This window comes from Humulus lupulus, chromosome 3, assembly GCF_963169125.1.
Source record: "Humulus lupulus chromosome 3, drHumLupu1.1, whole genome shotgun sequence".
NCBI classification, from domain to species: Eukaryota; Viridiplantae; Streptophyta; class Magnoliopsida; order Rosales; family Cannabaceae; genus Humulus; species Humulus lupulus.
The window spans coordinates 273,193,555-273,209,409 of record NC_084795.1 but is presented as its reverse complement, the minus strand read 5'-3'; the positions used below and the strand labels follow the sequence as shown (position 1 = coordinate 273,209,409).

Sequence of the window (15,855 nt, the reverse complement as noted above, 5' to 3'; positions counted from 1 at the left end):
ACACTAGCTAAGAATCCAATGCAACATCCTTGCAATAGATCTCTAGCCCTCAATACATAAATCATAGGTATGCGAGGTCCATCCATAGTACAACCAAACACAAAAGGATCCTCACCTTCAGGCTCAAAGGTGACCATCTTCCTTCTGCAATCAATGGTTGCCCCATACTTCACTAACCAGTCCATACCCAAAATCATGTCAAAGTCAGTCATAACTAACTCTATCAAATCCACAGACAACTCTCTGCCCTCCACTGTCACTGGCAAAGATCTGACCTATCTCCTAGATACTACTAACTCCCCAGTGGGTAATAAAGTTCCAAATACCACAGCATAAAAATCACAGGGTCTACACAGTCTATCAATAATTCTACTAGCAACAAAAGAATATGTAGCACTAGAATCAATCAAAACATTATAAGAGGTTCCAGCACTAACAAGCTGACATGTAACTACTGAGGGAGAAGCCTCAGCCTCTACTTGTGTCAATGCGAACACTCGAGCTGGGGCCGAGCTGTCTGCTTTCTTGGGTTCTTCCTTTCTTGCCTTAGGGTAATCTTTCTTCAGATGACCCACTGCCCCACATGAAAAGAAGGCCCTTGCCCTACACTTTCCCAAATGACGCCTTTTGCATCTAGGGAATTCAGGATAAGACTTCCAGGCCTCACCACCACTTTGGTGGCCCATTGAAACACCACGGGGTCGCCTATCAGGACCTAAACTAGGAAGGTGTCAGGAACCTTCCTCTTCTGATCACTGGGGCCTCCACCCCTACCAAAACCCATAAATGGAGAACCTGTTCTAATGAACTCCTTTCTGGCTGCATTATCTTGCCAGATCTTGTTCTCTGCACTCTCGGGCTAATCTAGGTTGTAGCCCCTGGAGAAATCTCTCCCTCCTGGTCATATCAGTGGGCACCAGCTACATGGAAAACTTTTCCAATTGATCAAACTTCAGGGCATACTCAGTCATTGACAAAATCCCCTGAAGTAGCTTGATGAATACCACAGCTTTTGCCTCCCTGATGGCATCGTTATAATACTTCTCATTGAACAGAGTCTGAAACCTTCCCCAACTCAGGGCATTGATGTTTCTGGTCTGGGATATAACTTCCCACCAAATTCGGGCATCCTCCCGAAACATATACATGGTACAGGCCACTCTCTCATTACCAGTCACCCACATAAAGTCCAGGATGGTGGTAATCATGCTCATCCATTATTCTGCCTTTGCAGGATCTACACTGCCTCCAAATACTGGAGGTTGCTGTTTCCTGAACCTTTCATAGAGATGCCCCCATTTATTACCAACCTCAGGCAGCTACCCAACTGCTGGCACCGATACAAGAGATGCCTCAATTACACTGGCTACTGCAGGAACCTACAGTTGTCTCAGGAGGCGGAGTCCTTCTCCCTGCCTCAATATTGTAGCCTATAGATTACTAAATAACTGCTGCTAGTTCTCAGGAGCTGGCTGTGGAATCCGACTCTGGTCATTCTCCTGACCTTGATTATTATTCTAGCCTTGATCACCTTGGCCAGCTGACGAATTTGTCTATCTTGAAATCATTATGATAAACTTATACTCTGCTGCAATAGTTAATACAGCCAGTCAGGTAGTGATAATTAAAGCTCTTGTTGCCTCATGGTCCAAGAACAAGGAGATAACTACCATATTCCATAGTTATACAAATATAAAAATAGATACATCATCATAGCATTTAGCATTTAACATGTATCAGATAATAGTTCACTGTAACGCCCTGGTTACCCCAGAACAGTTACGGTGAACGGTGAACCGGAAATTAGACCCGCTACCCGAGTCTTTTGGTTAAAAACGTGATCTAGGTACCATTAACAGGTTAAGGTGAAAAACCGATAAAAAGGAAATGGTACATTTCATTAAGTAAATAAACTGCTCATGAGCCTTTTAAAAATGTTTACAAGTAGTTCAAGTTACAAAAGAGTTGCTACAGTTCCAAATATACAAACTCCGCCGGCCTAAGCGGCAAAAATAGGGTAAACCCCTAGTCCCTCTGAGAACTCCTTGACCGTGGCGGTCAAGCGGCCCTGTATGTACATTACATCGCCCAAGCTCTCCACTTAAGGCTGGCCAAGCTTTTCCTTTCCTTTACCTGCACCACATAGCACCCATGAGCCGAGGCCTAGCAAGAAAACACAATATAGCATGATATAATATTAACAATAATCATAGTTATTCCTTCAGGACTATCAGTCCAACAAATAGGTGACAATAGCCAAAAGTCACAATAATGAGCATCGCTCCCTCTAGCCATGTGACGATAGGGTCACCAGGGCTTAACTGATAGGTGATTCTTTCATAAGCTTGTTCAGGACAGGTGGATGGTGATTGGTCACCAACATAACCTTCCTCACGACTCTAGAGTCGAAACTATGGACAACGTCCCTTAGCCTTGTGACAAACAGTCACCGGGGTCATATACCTTGGCTGTAGTCATCTGGTCGTAGACCAGGCAAGCGCTTGTAAGTTTCTCGACCCTTAGGGTCGGTCAGGCATTAATGCTATAGAGCCATTCAATGCATGATTCTCGACTTTAGAGTCGGTCCCTGACTAGTCAGTGTCTCAAGCAGGTAATCGGCGTTCACGAGCACTTAATATGCAATCCATGTCCACATATATCAACCAGCATGCCTCAAATATCAAATCACACATGCCATATACCTGTACAGGGTGCAACTATACTCATACACTGTTTTCTTACCTCTGGTTCGAGTGAGTATTATAATATGAACGACCCCTGAGAACGATCAACCTTTAAATTCCTCGACGGTCACCTGGTCATAACCAAAATATAGGATTCATCAATAAAAATGATAACCAAGGGTTCCCAAACCAAATCCCAGCCCCCGAGACATCAAATACTACCCAACCGGGTACTAGGTCCAACCCCGAGGCCTATGGTTTGAATCCCCAAGCTAAAAACCTGCTTTTGGCTAAATCTGCCCTGATGGGCCGCGGCTCACCAGAGCCATGCCGCGGCTCACCCTCCTGACAGGGACATTTTCACATTTTAAGACATCATAGGCCGCGGCACGCCATAGACAGGCCGCGGCTCATTACGCAAAACAACCAAGAACCAACACGCACCAGCCAACTCTCCCCTGCGTTTTCCCTTGGAACTAACCCTTCAAACCAACTCCAAAACTCCTCCAAACACTCAATTAAACCCCCTAATAACACCCATAGCTCACCCTCATCAAACCCCAATCAAAACAACACAAAACCCCCCCTTGATTCTCACTTCCCACATCAAAAACCATGAATTGAAAACTAAAACGAAAACAGAGCACTAGCTGAAACCAAAGGCTAAAACTCACCTTGAAACCGGTTTTGGACCTCCCTCACAAGCTAAATCAAGTCTCCAATCCAGCCCTTAAGTTTCGCTAGCTTAAATCTCCACCAAGAACTCAAAACCCTCAAAGGAGAAGTGAAGAAGATGATGTACGGGAATGGAGGAAGCAAACCCTTGTTTTGTTTTGTTTATTTCACCACCTTCTACAGCCACTAAACATCATATATATCCTCCCTAAAAAGACCAAAATACCCTTGTGCCATCCAAAGCCTCTTAAACCAACTCAAGGGCAAAATTGGTACATTTCGCTAAACCCGTTAATTATAATAAACGCTTCCCAATTCCCGCTAATCTCAATATCCTCAAACATCAACAATTCATAACCCGTTACCCTAAAATCCCCGGTAACGCTATAACCTTTAATATCACCCCGAGATTCACCCCGAGCCCCGAGCTCAAACCTGTTATGGCCAAACCGATAATCACGTTTAACGATCGTCTCATGTCGGAATACTCGAACCAATCCACATTATAATGTGGTCTCACAATATGTCATTAACATACAACAAATATTCAATTATACCCTCAACGGGCCAAATTACCATAATACCCCTGTAAACAAATGTGGACTCACATGCATGCATTTAACATTATATTATAATATAATTCTCATAAACATGCATAAACACATTTAAATGGCATAATTAAACAGTTATGGCCCTCCCGGCCTACTAAACCAGCCATTAACCATAATAGGGAATCCGGGGCATTACATTCACAATAAACAATATTAATGAGTATGTTCCAGCAATATCAGTACTAATTAGTACACTGTTGCTGAAGATGTAGTATTCTAGGCATAACCTTATCAAGGTATCTCATGTAAATAGGTAAAAAATTTATACCATATTTAAGCAGTTAAATATATAGCTACATAAATAGTTACCAAACTATGAGTCAAGCTTGCCTTCAGTGGTGAGTGTACATGCCCAGCCAGTCTACAGGAATCCTAAACCTTGGCAAGTTCTGATACCAAGTTGTAACGCCCTAGTTACCCCAAGACAGTTACTGTGAACTTTGAACCGTGCTTAACTCGCTAATCGAGTTCTTTGGTTAAAAACGTGCTTCTAGGTGTTATTAATAGGTTAAGGTGTAAAACCAATTAAAAGGAAAGAATATATTTTATTTAAAACATAAAACTGTTCATGGGCCCACAAAATGTTTACAATTTATTTACAATGCAAAATGGTCATTACTATTTAAAATTTACAACCCGCCGACCTAAGCGAAAAAATTATGGTTAACCCCTAGTCCCTTTAAGAAACTCCTTGGCCGTGGTGGTCAAGCAGCCGCATATATACACATCACCACCTAAGCTCTCCACTCAAGGCTGGGTAAGCTTTTCTTTCCCTTTACCTGCACCACATAGCACCCATGAGCCAAAGCTCAACAAGAAAACTCAACACTGCAAGAATATAATATCAAACAATGATCATAATGATCATCCAGGACTTTTAGTCATAAATAGAAGAGTGACAGTTGTAAAAGTCACTAAGGTGGGTTCCGTTCCCTTAACAAATAAGCGATCAAGTCACTAGCTAAAACAGGATAAGTGATTGATAGGCAAGTAACCACTGTAAACCAAGGGAGTGACCATACATTCACTACTGTGGGTTCCGTTCCCTTAGCCATGTGACAATAGGGTCACATGGGCCTTCTGGCCCTGGCTCTAAGTAACTAGTTATAGAACTAGGCAAGCGCTTTTAGTTTTCATCGAACTAAGGGTCGGTCCGACATTAATGCTCATAATGAGTCATTCAATGCAAATGTCGATTAGATCTAATCTTTCATCGGCTCTGCGTTCATGATGCTTATGCCGCTCCTGACTCTTAGGTCAGTAACATACGACCAATGCTCAAAACTGTTGTTGAACTTGACTAGTAAGTCACAGCTTCACAGATGGATCTGACACCAATGCCAATTCTGACTAGTAAGTCAGTGCCATTCACAAATAAGTAGGATTTGCTAAGCATTTAATATGCAATCAATGTCCACATTTAAACACTCAACATGCCTCAATAATAATCATGCATGTCATATATAGGGTGCAATTCTCTTACCTCTAGTTCGAGCGAGAAATAGAACAAGAACGACCTTTGAGAACGATCGACCTTTTGATTCCTTAGCGGTTACCTAATCATAACCAATTATAACCTCCATTAATGAAAATAAAAAATAATAGGGTCTTGATCTAAACCTCACTCCCGGGGCCCCGAATTGTACCCAAACGGGGAGTAGATTCGATCCCGAGCCTTAAGGATTGAAACCCCGAGCCAAAAACCCTTAAAAATGCCTAAAACCAAAATCTGAAGGAGCAGGGTAGTGTTGTAGCGCTGCCCCACTAGCGCCTCAGCGCTCAAGTCAGCTAAACTCCATCTAAGTAGCGCTGTAGCACCCCTAGTGGGCGCTGTAGCGCTACACCCAGACTGAAATGGCTAGAAATTTTCCCCCTTCGACTCCACCATTTCCAACCTGAACCAAATGCTTCCCAACCTCATTTTCAGTCCCAAATGAACCCAAAAACCAACCACACATGTCCTAGGCATCACAACCCAAGAACCCTAGCCAAAAACTCTCATCAATTCCCCTCAACCAATCTAGAAAACCAAGCTAAAAATGAGAACAAAAACAATGCAAAGATAGAGTTTTAATGTCTAGAAACTTACCTCAAGCTCGGATTAGGACCCTCTTCAATAGTGGAACACAATCCCAAGCCCTCGAGATCCACTTCCCTAGCTTGAATCCTCAAGAACAGCTCAAAAATCACTAAGAAAAAGGATAAGAAAATAGGTACGAGAGAGATAGTTTGGTACTCTATTTTTCCAACCTTCTACTGCCTTCAATGGCTCACGTTAGCTGAAGGATTATGAACAGAGATATCCCACTCATGATTTAGAGGGTGCAGCAGTGGTCTTTGCATTAAAGGTATGGAGGCATTTCTTTATGAGAAGAAGTGTGAGATTTATACTGACAACAAGAGCTTGAAGTACTTCTTCACACAGAAAGACCTAAACATGAGACAAAGGCGTTGGCTGAAGTTAGTAAAAGATTATGATTGTGAGATTCTGTATCATCCAGGAAAGGCCAACGTGGTAGCAGATGCTTTAAGCCGGAAGGGTTCGGGACAGATTTTCAGTGCGAGGTTGATAGCTAGAGAATTAGCATAGGATATGAACAGAGTTGGTATAAAGTTACCGGTGGGCTAGTTGGCTAACATTATGCTACAATCTACACTGTTGGAGAGAATCAAGGAAGGTCAGTTGGGTGATCCACAACTGATCAAGATCAGGGAGGATGTTTTAGCTGGAGTGTCCAAAGATTATTCAGTGTTAGACACGGGTTTGTTGAGATACAAAGGTCGGATATGTGTTCCGTTAGACATTGCTTTGAGGTGAGAGATTATGGATGAATCTCATACTGCTCCTTACTCATTGCATCCAGGCACCATGAAGATGTATCAGGATGTAAGAACGTTGTCTTGGTGGTCTGGGATGAAAAGGGATGTAGCAGAGTATGTGGCTAAGTGCTTGACATGTCAATAGGTCAAGACTGAGCATCGAGGCAAGTAGGGCTATTGCAGCCTCCGGATTTCCCATAGTGGAAATTGGAGGACAACACGATGGGTTTCATGGTGGGGTTACCCAGGACTGTAGGTCAACATAATTTAGTATGGGTTATTGTGGATCACTATACCAAGTCAACTCACTTTCTACTAGTGAGAACTACTTTTACAGTTGACCAATACACAGATCTCTATGTGAGAGAGATTGTCCACCTCCATGGAGCACCGATGTCGATCGTGTCAGATCAGTACCCCACTTTCACTTCCAAGTTCTGGGGAAGTTTACAAAAGGCCATGGGAACACAGTTAAAGTTCAGTACTGCTTATCATCCTCAGACAGATGGACAATTTGAGAGGACGATTCAGATATTAGAAGACATGCTGTTGTTGTGCAAATATATTTACGCAAGTGTACGTATTGCTAACAAGTAATATAATAATAAGTAGAGTATCGTTCCCACAAGGATTGGTATTAATTACCAATAATTAACTCCTGAATCTAATTGATTTAAATGATAATTTTATAATTATGAATTAAATAATTACTACTAAAATTAAAGAAAGCAATTAATCACTAGAGAAATTCAGAGAGAAAAATATGATTTAATTCGATGGATGTAAAAGTTAGGGTTTTAGTTTCATCAACCATCCATTTATGATTTCTAACCAATTTTCAATATTTCTTAATTCTACTGTGATTGCAGATTACAATGATATATTATAGTCTTGCTTGGATCTATAATTCTCTACTAACATATTATTTCCTACATCTCTGTGGTAAATCAACATATTTTTAGGCATTAAACACGTAATCCCTAAACTACACAAATTATAGAGGTACTCTCGTCCAATATAAATTTGTGATTATCTACCTATAGCATAATTAGCCTTCTGTTCTCAGAGCCTAGGTTACAATCATATAAAACATGTAAATGGTGATCAAACATTCACAAGCATTAAGAATAAGATAAATAATTCACAATAGTAGAAAGAAACTCAGAAAAACTGCATTAAGAAATCAAAAGCTTCAAGAAGAATTCATTAACACCCTAAAAAAAAGATTAGTTCATGACAAACATAATGGAATCCATCAAACTAAATATAAACATAATCTCAAGACTAAAGAGAATAAAGAAAATAAAGAGATCAAGAAATAAAACTCTCAGATCTTTAATGTTATCTCCAAGGTCTCAAGTAATCTTTGAAATTCACTAACTACATTTTTCCAATTAACTCTTCCCAAAACATTTAAATAGAAACCCTAAAAACTATTTTTGAAACTAAATGACGATTTCACCCTTCTGATAGCCACGAAAAGGGTACACGCGTCGCGGCCCCCCTCTATAAGTCTGTGCAATCCTGGTCTCGAGTTCCAGCATGTGCCACGACGCTCCTTTAATGAGCTGCGGCCCTTGAAAACTCCAGAAAACATATTTCTCTCTATTTTTTTCCCTTACGCCGCAACTCTTCATTTGAACACCGCAACCCTTTACATTAACCTCAAAACTTACTTCTAAGGCTCCAAAATGAACAAGTCTCTCCGCATATGAATCCTCAACCGTCTTCTTGTCAAATTTTAACAGAAATTTCCCAATTGATATGATTTTTCGTTCGTTTCCTCAACTCCATGCTTCCTCATTCTATTTCTTGCAAACATACCTAAATAAGCATAATACCGCACACCATTCCACCAAATCGACTCAAACTTACCCTAAACACAGGTTAAAAACTATACTAAAAACCAACTCATCAAATTCCCCCAAATTTGACTTTTACTTGTCCCCGAGTAAAACAAAACAAACCACTTAACTAATGAACAAAACACACACACACACACAACTGAATCAAGCCAACAACAATACTAAGCCTCAAGCTATGACAAACAACTCACTTATATAATCTTCAAGGAACTCAACTTATAATCCAGAATTTCAGTTAAAACATTTGTTCCATTCAATTAAACGACAAAAATAAAAGCTCTCAAAATCATAATTAACAAATAACATGAAATTGAATTAGTTTATGCTCACCAAATTTCCACTTTAATCCAACCACCAACAATATCCCATAAGCTTGCTATACTCGCTAATCTCCACTAATGTAGACAAAACATGCTCAGAAATCAATAGGACTTTTCAAGCTTATAATTGAATGGCTTAGGTAAAGTCAGATGAGAAAGCCATTTAAGCTCAAAATGTACCATGAACACTAACCAACCAATTCAACCCTTATTACAAACCACAAAACCAACCCCAAAGTTCCCAATATCTTATCATATTGAGAGAAATTTCATAATCATTGAATGTTTTTTATAATGACATTACACTCCCCCAAATTTATTCCTTGATGTTATTATTTGGAGTTTAATGATTTCTCAACATTTTTTTTACTTTTCTATTCTTTCTCTCAAAATATATTTTCTTCATTATTGACACAACTTGTCATACATAACCCCCCCCCCCCCCCCCCCCCCCACCCATTACAAATCAATCCCAATTACTGTTTCTATGCTGATGGTACATTAAAGGGAAAGAAAAATAATAGTTAGGTTCTCACGTTATAAGCTCAAAACAAATGTCAATCAATAAAGAATCAATTTAGGCTAAAAAAATGGATAACTAAGGATTCCAACCAATAAGGGTTAGCTTGAAAGGCTCAAACGGTCTAAAGAAATGCCTAAATCATTTTTCTAAGCATGTATCATCTAGGATTTCGCCTAAAAAACCAAGCAAACAAGTTTTAGGATAAACCAATTTCAATCTTCCCTTCTTATTTTAAATTCAGCAAGCATAAATTTTATTCAATCACACAAAATTTATAAAAATCATGATTAAGCTCTCAATTTATTTAAATGTTTAAGCAAAAATAGAACAAAATATTCAACCAAGCACACAATTTTTTTTTACAGTTTTATTCTCATTCAATTTATATAGCTCATCATTCAATCATATTATCATTGGCTAATCATTGTCAATTTGATTCAACTGACACCCTAAACAAAACACAACTAACACAAAACAGACATAGTCAACAGATACAAGACAACACAAACAAAACAAACAACAATGAATCTCTTCCCCCAAACTTAATCTAAACATTGTCCCCAATGTTTGAAAAAATAAATGTAAAGGGAAAGAAACTTACCATAAATGTTCAAAATGGTGGAGGCGGCGGCAGTTGATAAGGAAAAAAATGAGATGGTTGTTGGAACGGGGCTACATCTTCATTGTTGTGAAGAGACCACCGATTCACCAACACATTGAGTTGGTCCACGAGAGCAATTTGATACTCACTTTGTTGTGCCAGATACTGCTGCATATGCTGATTTTGAGCAATCTGATAAGTGTTCTGTTGAACCAAATAGTTGAATTGGTTCTGCATCATCTGCATATATGGATCAAAAGCACCAGCTTCAGGCTTAACAGGTGGCTGTGCAACTATAACCTCATGCCTCGGCTCCTCAGGAAGATCACCCTCTAATTCTGCTTCATTATCCTCATTGTCTTCATCATTATTCCTTTGCCTCTTATCAGTGGAACGCTGTCGAGGTGGTGGTGCTTCTAAAGAAGGTGGCTCATAATTAAGCACCCTATTTTTAGAAATTGCAGACATAGGCTTCCTGACTACGTCACTTCCACTCATAACAACTTCATACGTATGACATAAATCAGTGATGAAGGAGCCATGCCCTAATCCTGCTGTAGTAGTCAACATGCTAATATCTTTCATACTTTTCCTAATAATTCTACCCACATCAATAGTCATTCCAGTCATAATTTCATACACCAATAACAACCTCTCCGTGTTCATATCCGACATGTGAGTAGTCGGCATCAATCGTGCGCTCACAAAATGCACCCAAGCACGAGCCACATGATTCAACTGATAACACCAAAGATACTTTGGAGCACCACCAACAATAGTAAAACGAGCCCCTGTTATACTCAAAGTTTCAGCCACCTCAATCCTATTAATGTCATCCCCATGAGCCCACCAATGATACTCATCATCCTCTTGTTCATATGTCGGCATGTATTACAAAAAAACAATAATGTCTATACCTATAGGAACTTTGACACCTCTCACAAACACTTCTGTATTTTTCATCTCAACATAATTCGCATAAAACTCTAAAACCACCGAAAAATTGGCGTGACTTACATCCTTCGCAGCAAACATAGCCCAACCCCTTCGTTGAATTTCTGCACGAATCTCTTCATAAGTAGCAATTTCACATGGGTTCTTCAGTATACTCAAAACCTCTCTCACTTATCAACCTTCGCTTACGTATTATTTCATACCGATCAAAAGCTGCCTTACTCACAAATTTTGTAGCATCATATTCTGGGGGTTGTTCAGGTTCCCTAGAGGAAGATGTTCTACTGGCGTACCTAGCGGATGATGCTCTAGAATGATTTCTTTTAGGTCCCATAATATCCTACTAAAAATTTGACAGCACTTCCCCTATATTTTCAATATTCCCCAAACTTTGCAATATACTAATAATAAGCCCAAACAATTCAAAATAACACCACAATACTTCTCAAACAACACAATAATCCCAAAACTATAATTCCTTCAACAATATCTTTAATATAAGTAAATCACCCAAAAAGAATTCAAATTCTTGTAGAAAAACTTACTTGACTGTGATAAACTTTTCTTGAACCCTTCAAATGCACCAAGTAACCAATAAATCTTAATTTGGACTCCAATAGATAAAATTAGAAAAACAAGGGTTTGAAAGTTTTGGGAATTAGGGATTTGTATAGCAAAATAGGGAATTTGAGTGAAAAAGATATGTTTGGGGGAAGAGATTTAAAGATTCAAAGTGTAAGGAGGAATTTGGTGAGAAAATTTCTGGGTTGAAGGAGAGAAAATTTAGAGAGAAAACTTGAAAAAAAAAATCATAATGAAAGAGGTGACCAAAAATAGAAGAAGGCAGACCCTCTTAATCCCTCGGATCCCATAAGCGTCGCGGCGTGCTCTTTCAAGCTCCACGACCCGTATCTTTACAAATTTTTTATTTTATTTATTATTTTTTTTCTTTTCTTTTTTTCTTTCTTTCGGAGAACCCGATGTAGCGCTGCGACCCTTCACCCATGCGCCGCGGCCCTTAACCCATGCGTCGTGGCCCTCTCCTCAGTCTTCAACATATTCATTTTTTTTCAATAGTTTTCACGATTTCCACGGTTCTATTACATTCAAAAATACTAAAAATAAAATGTCAAACGCAAACTAAAAAAAAAACTAAAATTGTTCATAAACTTTAAAACTTAAAAAAAAATGAGAAGAAAAAATAATGAGATGCCTCTCAAATGCGTTGTCGTCAACGTCATTTAGCCGGACACTTCTTTTCTTTTATACTCAACTCGGATCAAGTCCTCCCCTCACATCCTTTAGAGCCACAGTAGCATGAGTTGGCCCTTGCGTCTTATGCTTAGAAATTTTCGAAACTTTCCCTCGCTCATATAACATTTGAAGTCTTTCATTAAAGTACTTTTCTTTTTGGTTTCATCCATTTCTCATACCGGTTTTTCCTATGGAGCTTTTCTTAGAGACTTCCAACTTATTCCCTTCTTGGTTTACCACTTCAACTCTACAACAAGTTGGAATTTCTATTGCTGCAAAAACTTTAAATATAACTTCTTCTTTTTGCACTCGCATCTTTAACTCACCCTTTTGTACATCAATTAAAGTCCTACTAGTCGCCAAGAATGGTCTTCCAAGTATTATTGGAATATTTTTATCTTCCTCCATATCTAATACAATAAAGTCCGCAGGAAAGATGAATTTACCCACTTTTACCAATACATCCTCAATCACCCCATGAGGGTGATTAACTGATCTATCTGCCATCTGGAAAGATACCTTAGTCAGCCGAGCTTCTCCCAAATTCAGCTTCTGAAAGATTGATAGAGGCATTAAATTCACACTGGCCCCTAAATCACACAAAGCCTTTATTCCTACTAAACCCCCTATAGAACATGGGATATTGAAACTACCAGGATCTTTAAGCTTTGGAGGTAGTTTCTTCTGCAGTATTGCGCTGCACTCTTCAGTTAGTGCAACCGTCTCATAATCCTCTAATGCCTCTTTCTGGACAAGATTTCTTTCATAAACTTCACATAGCTAGGCATCTGTTCTAATGCTTCTACGAATGGTATATTAATATGTAGCTTCTTGAACATCTCTAAATACTTTGCAAACTGCTTATCCAGATTATGCTTGCGAAGCCTTTGTGGATATGGAATTTTAACATGATGGTCAATGCTCACTGGTCGTACCACTTCTTTCTTGTTAAGGTCTTCAGTAACATTTTCTTCATTAGACTTCTCTTTCTTTAGAAGGTCTTCAGTAACCTCCTCTTGTGCTGGACTAGTGACATGTTGATCCTTTATCTTCTTGCCCTTATTTTCTACTGTAGGCCCCTCATACTTAGTTCCACTCCTCAAGGATATTGCATTACACTGCTCTTTAGGATAGACTTCTGTAGAGCTAGGAAAATTTCCTTGAGCTCTATTAGACATTAAAGTATCCAACTGCCCTATTTGAGTCTCTAGACTCCTTATGGACGCCCTGGTTTCAGTCATAAATTGGTTAAGTACATCAGGTTGAGGTTCAGTTGGTTTCATTGGCATTTGTTGTTGTCTATTTTGTGGTTGATAATATCCAGGTGGAAGGTGTTGGTGTGCATGTTGTACTGGATATGGCGGTCTATTTTGGGCAGGTTGATATTGTGGCTGAGGTGGAGGGTATGATTGTAGAGTATTTTGATTATTGGACCAGGAAAAATTAGGATGTTTCTTCCAACCTGGGTTGTAGGTCATTGAATTGGGATTATTGGGTTGTCTTTGGTAATTCCCTATAGCTTGTACTTCTTCCATGGGCATGTTATTCATATCTAGAGCAGGGCATTGGTTGGATGGATGGGTTGTACCACACAATTCACAGAGGTTTTGAACTTGCATAACTTGAGATGGGAGTCTAGTGTTTTGTAGTTGCTTTGTCAAGGCTGCTACTTGAGCTGTAAGCATGGATATAGCATCTAATTCCATCATTCCAGCCACCTTCTTTGGTTGTCCCCTTTCAGTTGGCCATTGATAATTATTCATCGCCATCTCCTTTAATAACTCATACGCCTCATTAGCACTCTTACTCATAAAAGCACCTCCCGCCGCAACATCTATAATTGTTCTAGTTGTTCCATTCAACCCACTGTAAAAATTATGCACCAACATCCACTTTTCTATACCATGGTGTGGACACTTCCTTAACAACTCCTTAAATCACACTGAAGAATCATACAGTGACTCTCCTTTCATCTGATAAAAATTATTGATCTCTCCCCTTAGTTTTGCAGCCTTCACTGGAGGAAAGAACTTGGCAAGGAACTTCTGAGCTAACTCCTCCCATGTAGTGATAGAATTTTCCTGTAAGGATATCAACCAAATCTTCGCCCTATCCCTTAGTGAAAATGGGAATAACCTCAATCTTATAGCACCATCACTCACCCCATTCATTGATAACTCTACAAAATAGAGTTATTTTACCACTTTTTATGTGATAGTTCTTGCTTAATTCTTGAGTTTTTAAGTAATTTATTAAGTTTTTAAGTACTTTTGAATTTATTAGGTTTATTTTAATTTTATAGATTTTTGTGTATTTTATAGTTATTTTGTTGTAAAATGTTGTAATTTAATTATTTAAAATTAGTATTGTTAGTTTGAATGCTAAAAATATGATTTTATTGGAATTAAATGTTATGTAAATTAAATTTTAATTAATATTTTCATGGAAGTTATATGATATATTTTATTAGTGAAAATATTAAATTTTAATTTAGTTTATGATTATTTTGTAGGAAACAATGTTGTTTTTGGGCTCTTGAAAAGGAAGGAGAATGATGAAAAAAGTGGCATTTTTGTGAAAAAAACAAAGGAAATTAGCTTCAGCTCCCCAGGCCCAATTCCACGACCCAGGCCCACTTTAGCAGCTCCCCAACGCCAGCCTTCATGCCTGGCCCAATCCTGCCCCCATCAAAAGCTTGATGTACCCTACGCCTGCCCCACGTTTAGCATTTCCTTCAGCTGATGCCACCAAAGTTGCCTCTAGCCGAAACCTCCTGCCCAGCTAAAGCCATACGCCAGCCTTCCTGGCACTCCACCCGCCTGGTCCCTTGGGCCAGCAGCCTCTTCACTTGGCCCAAAACCCATCCGCTGCTCCCATGGCCAATTCCACCCATTAAACAACCAACCACCTCCTTCCTGCCACATTTTCACCACAACATCATCATTACACCTTATAATTTACCTCTACATACCATATTTATTTTATTTAATTAAGTTAATCAATTTAATTAATTTAAGTTGATTATTTTAATAATCTCATTTTGGCTATAAATATGGAATTTCAAGACCATTTTAGGGTGCTTAATTTTTGGTTACCATCTTCTTTCTACCATTCTCTCTTCCATTTTGGGTTTTTCAAGAGCATTTTCAAGTATGTATGTCATTTATTTTGCAATTTCTACTCTATTTATGTGCTTCTAATATTTTTCATAAGATTATCAAGATCATGATGAAGCAACTTGTAACTAGATAATATGTATGTTGTATGTTGATTTCCCTTGTAATGCAACAAAGTTTATGGATTTTTCTTCTTCATATATGTCTTTCATCTTTAATATCTCATATTTTGGATTGTTAGATAATATGCACTTTGTTCTTCATTTTGCAAAAAACATAATATTCTTTGTGTAAGATGTGTCATTAAATTGTACACATTCATGCTTAGAACAAATATATTATGGTTTGCCTTACAAATAATGTTATTTGATTTTTTATTGTTTCATTAGGTTGATTCACATTAAATACTTTGAAATTATAATTTTTGAAAAG

At 38.7% G+C, this 15,855-nt stretch overlaps 1 non-coding gene across 1 annotated transcript; it reads left to right on the top strand.

Moving 5' to 3' along the window:
• Positions 1 to 14,206: 14,206 nt before the first annotated feature.
• On the top strand, positions 14,207 to 14,313 carry LOC133828341 (small nucleolar RNA R71). The gene has a single exon (XR_009890966.1). It is a non-coding gene; the product is annotated as a small nucleolar RNA R71 (small nucleolar RNA).
• The last annotated feature ends 1,542 nt before the right edge of the window (positions 14,314 to 15,855 follow it).